Source organism: Mercenaria mercenaria, unplaced genomic scaffold (assembly GCF_021730395.1).
Source record: "Mercenaria mercenaria strain notata unplaced genomic scaffold, MADL_Memer_1 contig_522, whole genome shotgun sequence".
Lineage (NCBI taxonomy): Eukaryota > Metazoa > Mollusca > Bivalvia > Venerida > Veneridae > Mercenaria > Mercenaria mercenaria.
In genome coordinates, this window is record NW_026463401.1 from 43,123 (window position 1) to 57,631 (window position 14,509).

The 14,509-nt window shown below is 33.2% G+C and overlaps 1 protein-coding gene across 1 annotated transcript in view; it reads right to left on the reverse strand.

The window, feature by feature from the left end:
- The window catches only part of LOC128554552 (uncharacterized), a 45,178-nt gene extending 31,308 nt beyond the window's left edge, over window positions 1-13,870 (reverse strand). The window contains exon 1 of the mRNA XM_053535822.1: window positions 13,762-13,870. The gene's annotated coding sequence lies outside the window, so the exon portion shown is untranslated. The remainder of the gene's footprint in view (window positions 1-13,761) is intronic.
- Window positions 13,871-14,509: the final 639 nt, after the last annotated feature.

The window sequence follows — 14,509 nt, forward strand, 5'->3', positions numbered from 1 at the left end:
GCCAGAGATCTTTCTTAAAATGATGAAAATATTTATTTATTATCATGCTGATTCTGAAATATTAGTTCCGTCGGATGATGATTCCGACGATGCGATTCCCTTATCAGATAAATGAATGGTCGTAAAATGTTAAGTTTTAGAAGGCTGAAATATTGGTACACTTACATTACATACGATACAAATGGATAAAAAAATAACACAACAAAGCATGTTTCATAAAATACAAAAAAGTATATGTAAATAAACGCATGTTTGTAACTTAAATAATCATTCAAAGATGGATATAAATATTACAACTTAACTCTCTCAGCGCGTGACACACAACATTTGTGTACATGTTTAGAGATAGATTATACATCAAAATAAACCACTGATATTCACACAAAAACGGGTGTAAATTTATGTGATGCTGATGTAAATATTCAGTGTTAATGATGCATTTCTATTTATGGGAATTTAATGTTCAAATATCTATTAAACGCAGTAGCTGTGTTAAAATTATGAATATTTCGAAGTGAAAATTTCAATGTATATTTCAGTTTACACCCAAGTTAATCATGTTTCCCTGCATGATTTCAACTGACTGTATGCGAGTGGGTTTATGATAAGGTTAGATAATGTTCTTCGACGTCAGGTGGTAATTCTTATCCCGCCGCAGCAGGTATGTTACGATATCGATGGCACCCATGTTCGAGCCCGGACGACCCTTGGGGTCGGGTTTGAGTCTTGCGCTATACCTTTATGAAATAGTTCTTGAATAGTTCTACAAATGAATGTAACTTTCATTAAGATATCTAGAGTAATATATTGTATACCTAGTAATAAAGAAGCGATAAAAATCGTAAAATATACGTCGAGAAATCCGTGCAGAACTTAGCGCTATTATCTGAGTCTACATGTCTTTTTGACCACACCAAGCACGTGATCGCGATCGGCCAATTTGCTCTGAACAAATGTGTAATATTTTATGCTATTATAGACAAATTTGGTCATTTCTGTAAAATTACTATATAAATATGGTACGCTTTATACAAAGTATATAAAATATGTTAACTATTTGCGTTGTTAAATAGGCTCAGGTCTATAACTCTCTTTTGCGGAAAATGTATTAGCAATAATTTTGTATATGTTAGAAGTTTCAAATAATACATGTTTATTACCTTGCATAACTTCGAATATGACCACGCAGATAATGAGGTCACTGAAAGGAAATTTACACTAGTGTTTCCACTGATGTGATAATTATTCTTATCACTATAAACGAATGCCATAGTCTCAGCCTATTCTTTAATTAGTACTTATCCTCGCAGAAACATAATATTTCCGTATTTCGGGTCTGAACGGTAGATATTCGGATCTGGCAGTATGTTAACTAATGATAAGTGTTACCGTCTGTGTGATTACACATTCCATAAAAGCTACCACAATTACTAACAAAAAAATGGGATAACTAATGTAATTTCACGTTTATCTGAACGTTGCGTAACTTGTCAATTCTTCAAAAACAATTTGAAACGGTGACGTCGAGAAAACGTAAACTTGTTGACCTAGTATCAACGCATAACAGCTATTTACCTAAAAACGACACCGCAGAACTTTCTAAAATTTGACAGTTTTTCAGAAAACATACTAATGTAAAACATATTCAGTTTTAATAAAACAAGAGCTGTCCGTAAGACAGCCAAGCTCGACTATTCGAAATATTGTCACAGAAGCAGGAAATTATTACCCAAAATGTTAAATATCAAAAGAGTTTTAAGTTCCGAAACGGAAACATAATTTGACCAAAATGCATATTAGAGTTATGGGACTTGATGCTATCAACTAGTTTTATAACCCCGAAGAAACATGTTAAGTTTCAATTCCATATCTGCATTAGTTTTGGAGATAGTAACTTGCATGTAAAACTTTAACCAGAATTTTCTAAGTCCAAAAGGGGGCATAATTTGCTCAAAATACATGTTAAGAGTTATGGAACTTGACCCAGTGAGGTTGGTAACTGACCTAGAAAAAGAATAAATAAGTTTCAAATCTATATGCCTTTTAGTAATAGCTGTTTGTACTTTCACGCAAAACTTTAACCAGAATTTTCTAAGTCCAAAAGGGGGCATAATTTGGCTAAAATACATGTCAGAGTTATGGGACTTGATTCTATCAACTAGTTTTATAACCCCGAAGACACATGTGAAGTTTCAATTTAATATCTGCATTAGTTTTGGAGATAGTAACTTGCATGTAAAACTTTAACCAGGATTTTCTAAGTCCAAAAGGGGGCATAATTTGGCTAAAATACATGTCAGAGCTACAGGACTTGACCCAGTGAGGTAGGTAATTGATCTAGAAAAAGAAAAAATAAGTTTCAAATCTATATGCCTTTTAGTAATAGCTGTATGTACTTGCACGCAAAACTTTAACCAAAATTTTCTAAGTCCAAAAGGGGGCATAATTTGGCTAAAATGAAGGTCAGAGTTATGGGACTTGATTCTGTCAACTAGTTTTATAACCCCGAAGACACATGTGAAGTTTCAATTTAATATCTGCATTAGTTTTGGAGATAGTAACTTGCATGTAAAACTTTAACCAGGATTTTCTAAGTCTAAAAGGGGGCATAATTTGGCTAAAATACATGTCAGAGTTATAGGACTTGACCAGTGAGGTAGGTAATTGATCTAGAAAAAGAAAAAATAAGTTTCAAATCTATATGCCTTTTAGTAATAGCTGTATGTACTTGCACGCAAAACTTTAACCAAAATTTTCTAAGTCCAAAAGGGGGCATAATTTGGCTAAAATGAAGGTCAGAGTTATGGGACTTGGTGCTATCAACTAGTTTTATAATCCCGAAGACACATGTGAAGTTTCAATTCAATATCTGCATTAGTTTTGGAGATAGTAACTTGCATGTAAAACTTTAACCAGAATTTTCTAAGTCCAAAAGGGGGCATAATTTGCTCAAAATACATGTTAGAGTTATGGAACTTGACCCAGTGAGGTTGGTAGCCTAATTGACCTAGAAAAAGAATAAATAAGTTTCAAAGCTATATGCCTTTAAATGATAGCTGTGTGTACTTGCATGCAAAAACTTAACCAAGGTGTGACGCCGACGCCGACGCCGACGCCGACGCCAGGGTGAGTAGAATAGCTAGACTATTCTTCGAATAGTCGAGCTAAAAATTACGTTATAATTTCACCGAGTGGGCACCAAAAGTGATATTTTCACGAGTGGCGCAGCCACGAGTGAAAATAACAACTTTTGGTGTTCACGAGTGAAATTACCGTGATATTACATCGATACCAACAATTTTTCTGTTTATTTTATGTCTAAAACTCTACTTTTGTTGTGTTTGTTTCAATAAAATGTCGAAATTTGCGGGAAATTTTATCAGGAAGCATCGCAAAGATGACGTCATTTTAACGACGTCATCGTCATATTGTTTCCGGCTTTCAGTACGCTCGGTAAACTTTTTGACGTTAATCCGGGTATCAGATTTGATAATTTTCGCTGAGTGGCCAGTGAGTTTATCAGGATATAATTCACCGTTATATTTCGATAAACCACCGAAAAACATAAAATAAAATAATCATTAAATATTGTGCCAACATTTCATTCAAATCTGTCAAAATTTAGCGGAAATAAAAAACAAACCCCAGTTACGGAGCTAGAAAAGGCGTTGAGTATATTCTTTATAAGTACGGATCTAAACATTTGATTGCGGAAAAAAAAAAATATTAAACAATTGGGGATTGTTATAAAACACACTTCAGTAAAGACAGACGTACATAATTACTGCACAAAAATAACGTGCAGTCATCATACCGATCAAAATGCAAGAAAATCTCATAAAATTATTTTATATTTTCATACCGCGTGAACTTTGTCAAGTGACGATGCACATTGAAAGGAAAAGAACTAAAATATTTTCTTTTACATATAAGATTAAACTATCTTGCACTCATGCACACCAGACCTTTCATTTTTACCTATGCGATATGACAATGCTCATGTGTGTACGAAAAAGTAAAATCATCTTCGTGGGTATCTATTTAATATTTATTTATTTGTTGTTAAACTTCAAAACTGTCTCTTGATCTATAGAATAAACTGTTAATAATAACTCAATCAATTTGACACTATAGAAACTCTACAAAATTGTTTCAAAATTCAAATTTTCATAAAGTACATGTTTTCTAAAAATTAGTCCAAAATAATCTCATTTTCAGGCTAGTAGTTTCTGTCTAAAATAGTTGAAATATTTACTTATTTTCATTTTATTACATCTTCATATCAAATACATACACTACTTTTATGAGAAATAACTTTATTTTGATGCGTTTTGATTGCCTTAGTGCATATAACTGATTAAAATCAGTGTTAGAAAATGACAATAATATGTATTTAAAATGATTTTTAAGAATTGTACTTATTTGTTGTTTAAATCTGTGCATGATAAAATTTAGCATTTTATAAATGTTGTTTAGCCCAAACAAAATCTTACACAGCTGCATGAAATTAGCTTTGCTGTGTAGCTACTTCAATTTACTTACAAAGAGTGCAAATTCCATACCTATTAACACATATTTGATGTGATATGTCATTAATTAATAATAATAAAAAACAAAATGTATGGTATTGAGCACTAGAGTCAAAATAAAACATACTAAAAAACTTGAGTTAATTTTAGACGGTTCGGTCATTGAAAATGTGAAGTGTCAGAAAGTTCTAGGTGTATATATCGATGAAACTTTGTCTTGGCAATCCCACGTTAGTACCGTGGCCAAAAAACTAAACTCAAAAATTGCTCTACTTAGAAGAATTGCATTTTTCTTAACAGATGAGATGAAACTATTGTATTACAATGCATATATTATGTCAACCATGGAGTATTGTTGCAATGTCTGGGGACTTTGTCACAAATCGGACACTGATAAAATTACATCTTTGCAGAGACGCGCTATAAAAATAATTACAAAATCAAAGTGTAGCAACTTTGATGAAGTATTAAGAAATTCAAAACTTCTATCTTTTGAGAACAGGTGCAAATACCATATTTCATTATTAGTATACAAAAGTAAAAGAGGAGATTGTCCTATATACATTTCAGATTTACTACATTTTGTTCATAATGATCATTACAGTCTGCGCTCAATCGAAAACATGGATCTTTCTATTGTTAAACCTAAAACGAACTACCTGAAACAAACATTTAGCTACAAAGCTGCACACATATGGAATTCACTTCCTTCTTACATTAAACTTCATAATAATAATATAACTACTTTCAAGCATAATTTAAAGAATTTTCTCTTGTTACAATAGTTTTTAGCAATTAATTACTTGTAATTACAAGAATTTTGTTGAATTGATGTTACTGTATTCGTTTCCAATAATAATAATATTCATACTATCTTATTATTCAAATCTGGAACTATTTATTATCTTATGGGACAGACTTTCTTTTTTGTATGTATCTTAATTGTCATGTATAATCTTTGTGACGCATGGTAATTCTTTTAAAACATAGTTATTGTTACATTACGTTTATTTAAAACTTCTTTAATTTGAGACGTGTTTGTCGAGAAAATTTATGTAATTCAGATATGTGTTTTTTTGTATAAATGTTAAATTATAAATTGACTGTATGATTGTGTGTATGTGTGAATGTATATCAGTTGAAGGCCATACTGGAAATAAGTTGTAAAATATCTGTATTTGGACACGTAGTATGTCACCTTCAGAAAATAAAGTTATTATTATTATTATTATTATTAATATCCCAAGCAAAAAAACTACAAAATCAATGTTATCTCTCAAAACACCTCTAGGTATTCAGGGGCAGATTGGCTTATCAGCTTCCTAGGTGGCTGAAAGATAAATATCACCAGGGTAGAAGTGGAGATAACACTTTAGGACAGAATGAGTTAAGGGCCATATCTTCACATTCACGTCATTTTTTTTCAGCGTCGAAAACTGTTACTGTAGTGATGCTTAAAAAGTTCTTATAGCCACAAAACGGCACGGTAAAACTTTCTGGTTTTTACTACATATTTACAGGACGTATTAGTGTAAAACATATTCAATTTTGGTAAAAAAACTTACGGATGGATTTTTTTTTTAATGCAGAGCGAAGCTATTTTTTGTGGAAAATTTAAGTAAAAAGAAAACTCGTTTTTTGGCTCTCATTTTATTACGCGAAAACGTAGAGCAATTCCGAGTAAATCACCGTCTGGAGTTTCATGTCAGCTTTCATTTCATGTATAATTTATGGGTTTACGTTAAAAAATATTGCCGGTACAATAATTTCAAGGCAGATTTTGTTCCCGTATATCTGACGTCAAAAGTGCGCGAAGTGGTCATGTTTGCGACGTCATGGAAACGTCACTGATGCATTAAACGTATAAATATACACAGATCTAAATCAGAAATATCTTCCAGTTTTTGTTGGTACCAGTCAATAACGTGGGCTCTGAAAAAAAGTTATAGTGTGGTTCCTCCTTAGGGCAAAATACTGCTATGATAGACCTCTGGTATGGGAGAATTAAAATCATTTACATGTACAAAGCTTGTTTAACCCTTTCGCTGCCAACGTAAAATTCAAAAGATGCCAAAGTGACGTCGATGACGTCGAAAACCGTTAGAGAATCCTGACGTCAGCGGTTATGTTCATGCTAATTGATGCCTTAATTGAATTGTTTTAAACTGGGTATATAATTAGGGTTTTTTGTCAGTAAATGAAATTTTCTTAAATCCGATCATATACAGGTTATTTGTTTGTGTAAGATTAGAGTATCTTTCACGAGTGAACACCGGATACAATATTTTCCTGAGTGGTTTACCCACGGGTGAAAATGTAAGATATGGCGTCCATGAGTGAAAGATATTTTGATATTACATGTAAAAACAAACAAATTTTCTTTCTATTTCATGTTTTGACTAACTTTACCCATTTTATAGTTTCTTACAAGTGAAAAATATCTTCAATATTTAATATTTTTCAGTGTGAAAATACCAGATATATTTCACTCTAACATTTCGATAAATCACTGAAAAACATTTAATAATTCTATATGTTTAGCGCTAAAATTAATACTTAGGCAATACATGTTTCTCGGGTCGTGGGTTCGTTCTTGGGTAAATCACATATATAACTGTCAGCTTCAACTTGCATATTCTGATCACTCCTAATTAGGGATAAGGACAGACAATTTTTCTCTTTTGTGAAACATCCGAGGACATAAAACTATGAAAGCACTTTCTTATGATGTTACATATGACAATTTACAGAAGACAGAACATGCGCGAATGCCGAGAACTGTTGGATAACCCGTGAAACAAGATATTTTTACGCTGTGAAAAAAATGTATATATTTCGTCTGTATATTTGGCGGATAAGAAAAAAAATAACAAGGACTTCTCGTTTGCAGTACATCGTATTTTACGTTCGATATATGACAAACAAATTTTAAGGTATTAGGACCCTAATAGTAATGTTTAAAAAATGGCATTTGCTGGGTATATTCTTACAGTTGACCGTGCTTCGCACTTAATTGCAAATTTTTAATAACTTTTACCGTGCCGTTTTTTATAAATTTTGTGTAATTTATGGTATTTCCTCAAGCTCAAGTAGAGACAAATTTCAAAGTGGTGGCCTTTATCCAAAACGTTTGCAGAGAATTCATTATACCATTATTTTTTATGAAAGAAACATCAAACTATTGGTAAACAATTATAAAATGTCAGTATCATTATTTCTAGTGTGCCTCGAGTAAACGGATTTAGTGAGACAGAATTCTAACTTCAACATTGAAAAATTAAGGTCGAATCCTGCGGGTCTGTTTTGAATTTTGCTCACTTCATTCAAAAATAACCTTTGGGCAGAAGTAAAACCTACCTACATTTCTTCCACAATATGTAATCTAAAGAATGAAGGCAAAATAGAGAACTTTTACCGCATGTAACTCAGTATTTTTAAAGATGTCTAACTCTACCCCTTCTGTTTCAGAGGTAAATTCACTTTGAACAGCAAGAAATCGCTTATCAAATGAATTTTTTCCACTTTTGTACAATAAATCAATAACAAGTCTTACAAGTAAAAACTTACAAGAAAAAAAGGAAAATAAGGAAAAAAATATTTGGTCCCAGTGGGGCTTGAACCTACGCCCCCCTGAAAATTGCAGTCAAAGTAGGTTTATGGTAGAAATTGTACTCTTCAAAAAGGAGGTACTCTATTATGGGCCTAATACTTTAAAATTGATAACCGCTGTGGCAGCGTTATGATTTACATAGACAAATTGCCACACTTGATCTTTCCTATTACGAATACTCCTGAAACTCATTCAAAATATATCCGCTGCTTTGTGGATGTTTAGAACTTTGAGCAAGATAATTAATTACCCCTTCAATCTCCTTATGAGCTGTGCATGATTTGAAAATATTTGAGCGTTCTTCTTCAAAGCAATTTTAACCGATTCAATTTTGTTTTCATTTTTCTTTTGCCTCAAAGGGACAGCCTCAAGACGAACAGATAGCAAACGTTCATTATTGTATACATACTGGATATGAAACGTCACAAATCATTAGTATTTCAAGTTTGACATAAAAATACGTGCAGCTAATTTATTCTGTTTTACATCACATTGACTGACTACCGCTTTAGAGAGCTTTTAGGCAAGCCCCTTAATGACATACAACATATTGAAGACAATTATAGTTATGCCTCTGAATATGTAATTATTGTAATTTGCAACAACAGCTCCATTACAATCATTGTAAACATAATATTAGACATTCTTAACTAAATAAAAAATATCAACAACGGTAGTTACTTTCAACATACATAGAACTGAAATAGAACTATTTAACGACTTTATTCAATGCTATTTTTCAGAAGCGATTTAGTTACATATGGTTTTAAATTAATAAAAACTATGTTGATGTTTTTATGGATTAACCGATATTTTTTTCACCAGCATTTTAGTTACATACGCTGTTTCTTTACCAGTATCCCCCGATTTTCAGCCGATCACCACGGGGAGCCGTGATATGTCTCGCCCAGGATCCGAGCTCCTGAATATGAATATAGAGCTTCCCGGCGAGCATAATATAAAGTAAATACATTTCATTGTACTTGTCTTTAAAAGTGGATATGGTATTATTTCTTTTAATTATTTTATTACGATTTCTTTACATAAACCTGAAAAAGAAGAGCTTAAACGCTGTCATGTTACAATAAATGATAATCGAGAGAGTTTTAGCCAATTTTATAGGGAATCGATCCTACCGATTTTCGTCGCTTCGAAGTCGGGATCGATCCCTCTACAGTAACATGCGATATACCGAATGTGATATATACTTTCGAATTAAAAAATTTATACTTCCAACACGTGCACAGAGCGTCTGACTTCGGACTTTTGGAAGAATACGCTTTTTCCTTGTGACATAACTTTTGCGTCTTGCACATCAGTACAAATATAGGCAGTGCTGTTTTTTATTCCAAAATCTACCTTTAAATTGATAGGGAATCGATCCTGCGCGAAACGACAAAAATCGGGATCGATCCCTCTAGGCGGTAACATTCGATATACCGGATGAGATATTTATTATCGAAAAATGTGTCCTTCTATTTCTCATTAAACAATCGAGCATTTTCATCATTTTTTTTTCAATGGTTGAAAGTGCGGATGGAAATATGTAACTCTCGGGTAACTGTTTTGCGGTAATGAGGCCCGGTTGAAGATGCGAATGAAAATATATGGATCTCGGGTAACTGTTTAGGCGGTATCGAGGCTCTGAGAGCCATATGTTTTAATCCACACCAATTAATGGTAGATTCTTCTTCCTGCATACCGTATTCTTCAATTAAATATAACGAATGATTTCCTTTTAAGTACTATTCCATCATAGTAGCGTATGAATTTACGCATTCATTCATAAATACAGTATGTGAGTCATCTTAAACCCAGAGGGTAAGTTCACATCGGAGCTCTAGGGAAGGGTAGGCTGTTGTGTAAATGATACTTACCCCCAACAGTAAAGTAACTGACCAATCAAAAATTGGGCCGTGGAAATATGTAAAACTTTTTTCCCTGCACATTAAGCGCTGTGATAAAAGCAAGGAACCAGTAAACCCTACCTCGCCATGGAGTTTGCGGAGTTCAGGTCTTCAACAGGGAAGGTACGATGGTGTACTAACTTATACCGTTCAAGCGGATTATCGTGTACAGAGTCAGTCTTTACTCTACCCTAGAGCTTCGATTTGAACTTACCCCGAAGTGTATGACGAGTTTTTCCAGCACCGGCAAACCTGTCTAGTATGCAAGAAGTTTTTTTCCAGCACCGACAAAAACACGGGAAAATTCTGTCCAGCATGCAAGAAAAGGCATTGCGTTGCGCATAACATGTGTGACTTCTCTAATTTTAGAAATAAAAGTTCACGTATTGAGCTGTTACAATGTAACTATAATGTGAGCCTAAAGATCTACTTTTTACTCTTAACTCGGCTTTCCCTCTACTATGGAAACACGTGTGCAACTGTGAATAATCATTGAAAAAAATGTGAACGTTACTTTTCTATATTTCAAAAAGAGCCATGAAAGGGAAATTAATCACAAAAAAAAACAACAAAAAAAAAAAACAATACATTGTACGATAAAGATGAATGTAGAAACTGTGTTCCGTCGTTCATTAAAAAAAAAATTGAAAATGTCCTAATTATCCTAACAGTATTCAATACCTAAACACATCATAGTTTAAAAGTTCTTTTGTTTTCATATCGACATCGTTTCAAATATTATAGGTAAAACTATATTTTTATTTGTTTGTCTGTACTTGAGTGCGCGTTGTATGCGTCGTTTGCATTCATTTTTTTTCAACATCGGCAATGATTATAATATCTTAATTAACTAATTATAACACACACATTTATATATATTTAGTATTATTTACATACTTCATTGGAAGTCTAGTGTATTTTTATCACGTCGGTACCGTACGAGGAATGTCTTGAACAGTCGCACACTTATTTATACAGTTCAAATTACTTGAATATTGATTCAGTCTCCTTCAAGATATGAAGTATAATCATATTATATTAAAAATGCAATAAAATGTTGTTTGGTTTTTAAAGTTAGATTGACATAATTGTATGTCATGTGGCGACTCTGTAGAACCATTGACCTTCCGTTTGCCAGCCGGATGCTTCCTCACATATAATAATTCAACACCCTAACGAACCAGCGACGGTGAAGGACAAGTGATTCGAAGTCAGTGACCTTAATAACTCTGAGACCTCTAAACACAATTTAATAGGGTCTAACTGTAAAAATATTCTAGATTCAGATTAATGTAAACATTACCCAAGCTGAAGGCACCTTAACAACAAAACCTTGCAAAGTATTACTTTATTTCAGGATCACGATTATTTCTATATCTGTAAAATATTCATCACAATTTTATGAAAAGGATAGGTTTCAAGTTTGTTAAACTGTCGAGACATTTCAAAGGCAGTGCACGACACTTTGGGAAGTTCCTTACACAGAGCGTGAAACGGACTTTTTTAGTAAAATATTAATGCCTCTAGTTTGATTCAATAGAACTTTGTTCGACTTTTTATTAGGAAATATCTTAGTTTTTAAATAGTTTGCTAGGCTGAACAAGTACTATCATCATAATATTTAGTAATTTGTTCAATGTATTTCGATTTACTGAATAAAAAACATTTCAATTGAATATTTCTTCTCGCAAAACAGGCGTTGTAGTCATTTTATCACGTTTCTTCGGTCAGTCGTACAACACCCAAACCAACGATAGGTATTTATTATTTCGGCGGGAACTTTTGATATGTTAACGTCTTTAAAGTGACGTCAACTCGAAAATGACGCCATAATATGCCAGTAAGATTGTTATGTTTTCATTTCCATAGAGACAATAGTATGTATATCTGCTTGGAAAATAATAACACTGACATCAAATAAACGGGGTAAATGTTCAGTTTAGATCGGCCCAAATCGGCCCTTGGCACTTAACGTAGTAAACAACATCGGCCCAAAATCGGCCCTTGGCACAGAAGTGGTTAAAAACCAAAAGACTAGCTTTGTACATGTAAATGATGAGAATTTTACCCAGAGAAAATCACTTTTTTGCCGAAATTCTCGAAAACTTCTGTTTTATTTACTGAACTGCGAAGTTAACATTTTTATGGTTAATCTTTTAGCACAACTGGTACAGATTAGGAATGGTAGTTACTAGTAGGAGCCTTTTCGATGTTTATTGATAATTCATAGTCAATAGTTTTTTTCCTAGTAATAAACTCTGGTTAGTGATTTTTAAGCTTGTGGATGAAATATATGTTAACAGGGAGAAGAGCATTTTGTGCTTTTCACAGTTCAATGCCTGTAAATTTTGATCCAAAAACCTTTTTTTTTAAAAAGTTTTATCTACTGACTACTGTAGGCTACAGACAGTACTACATTGGAACCTGACATCACTAACAAAACACTTGTTAAATATCACATGAATGACTTTATTGTTTTTACAATACTTTCAAAACCCATAATAAATAAAATAAAAAAAACCTGAAATAAAAAAGAAATTAAAAAAAAAAAAAAGACGCTTCTGGTGAGGATCGAGCTCCCGACCTTTCAATTTCAACGCGACCTCGCTAACCACTGCACCAGTGTGGAAGTATGACGTTATCACCACAAATATAAGTATATATAATAAATTCAGTTGCGGCAGCGTGACGAAAATCGTTTCACATTGAAAATATTGTATTTTACCTTTCTTTCTTCGTAGAAAATGTATTTAGCACTAAATTCTTATTATCAGGCGCTCATTTACATTTTTATTCAACGTTCAAAGCAGTAAGCGAAACGCTTTTGTCAACTGTAAACAGCAAGCGTCTATTGACGTCTTACTGATTAATTACTTAATCTGGTTCCCTGTCCAATATTGGTACCCATTCATTTGTCTGTACACAGTTTTATTCATTTTCTTTTTCACACGTCTAACCGTAATGCGACGCTGTCGGCGCCGCTTCGCGGCGCCGGTAGCTCTGCTATTATGCCATACGCGATGCGTGTTATAGATTTGCCTCGAGGTTAAAGGTCACTTTTTCAAATCCTATGTTTCAGATAAAAAAAACAAAAACAATTCAGATCTGATTTATGTACCTTTATGAAACATCACTTTTTCCTGCCTACTTTTTTTTATAAAAGTTCCATAATAAATTTACGAAAAATAGAAAGGAAATGAGGTTGAATAGTTCTTAATCAAGTGCAAGTAAGTCGCGGTCTGCCCACACAACAAAACCCTTCTTTCGGTTTCGATCCGTAAAATTTGCAGTGATAAAAATTCTTAAAAAAAAATTAATTCATCAAAACAATTATGACTCCGCTGAACACCCTCGTGTATATTTTGTCACTTGCAGGATAAAGTTCGCAGTAGCCTATATATTTATTTTAGGATATTTTTCACCTTTTTTATCATAAACATTAGTTTAAAAAAAGTAAAGGGTCGAGAAACTTCAGGGTCTAGTATCAAAAATCAGTAAAACGACCCAGTTTTACACGTTACTAAATATAACCTTTAGAACCCATGGAACCATCATCGGAAGAGCATGTATATACTTTACCCGGTGAAAGCATTTATTATGTATGTATATAGCTGAAATTTTGCACACACTTATTTTTAGATGGTGATTCAAAGCAAACTATTTAACATTTTATCATCATTATACATTTTCATTAATATAAAATTAACATACATACTTCTTAAGCCCGCTTACAATATATCTTTTTCCACTTATCACTTTAAAATCACTGTCACTCGTGAGGTCCGTATAACTGGTAAGCTAGTCCATTGTTATCATAACTTCCTTCTTGAGAGATATTTTAAACATTAGTTGTCAGTCCATATATCCTGTAACCGGATATTTTTAAATATCTGAGTAGTTAATGCAGTAAACAGTTAAAGGTTTATTCATTAAATTGTGTGTAGGTGTGTGTGGGTGGGGGGGGGGGGGGGGGGGGGGGGCGTGTTATTAAAGATATTTTTTTTATTAAATTGTGTTAAATAAACCTATCTTGGCCAAAAGTGATACCGTTATATTCAACACGCTTAAATATTTAAATTACTTGTCATTAGCTCCCCTGATTACAAAGTGCTCGGGGTGAGGTTACTCCGTCTGGGGTCGTCGTCCATCCATCCACACTTCTCCAAACTACATCTCTAAACCCGTGTTGCTGAAGTTGAAACTTGGCCTGAATATTTCTTTGGATGGTGGTCTTCCAAAATTATCCAAATGGTTCCGCTTGGTGCCTCCAGGGCTAAAAATACAAAAATCTAGAAAAGACATCTCCTAAACCGCAAATCCGATTTTAAGATAATTTCACAGAAATGGTCCATATGTAAGCCTCACCAATTGTTCTGATTCGTAGAAAAAACATGGTCATCAGGGGTGTGGTCATTTTCTTTCTTTTTATTATTATTATGTTTATAGTTGAAACTTTTAAAAAA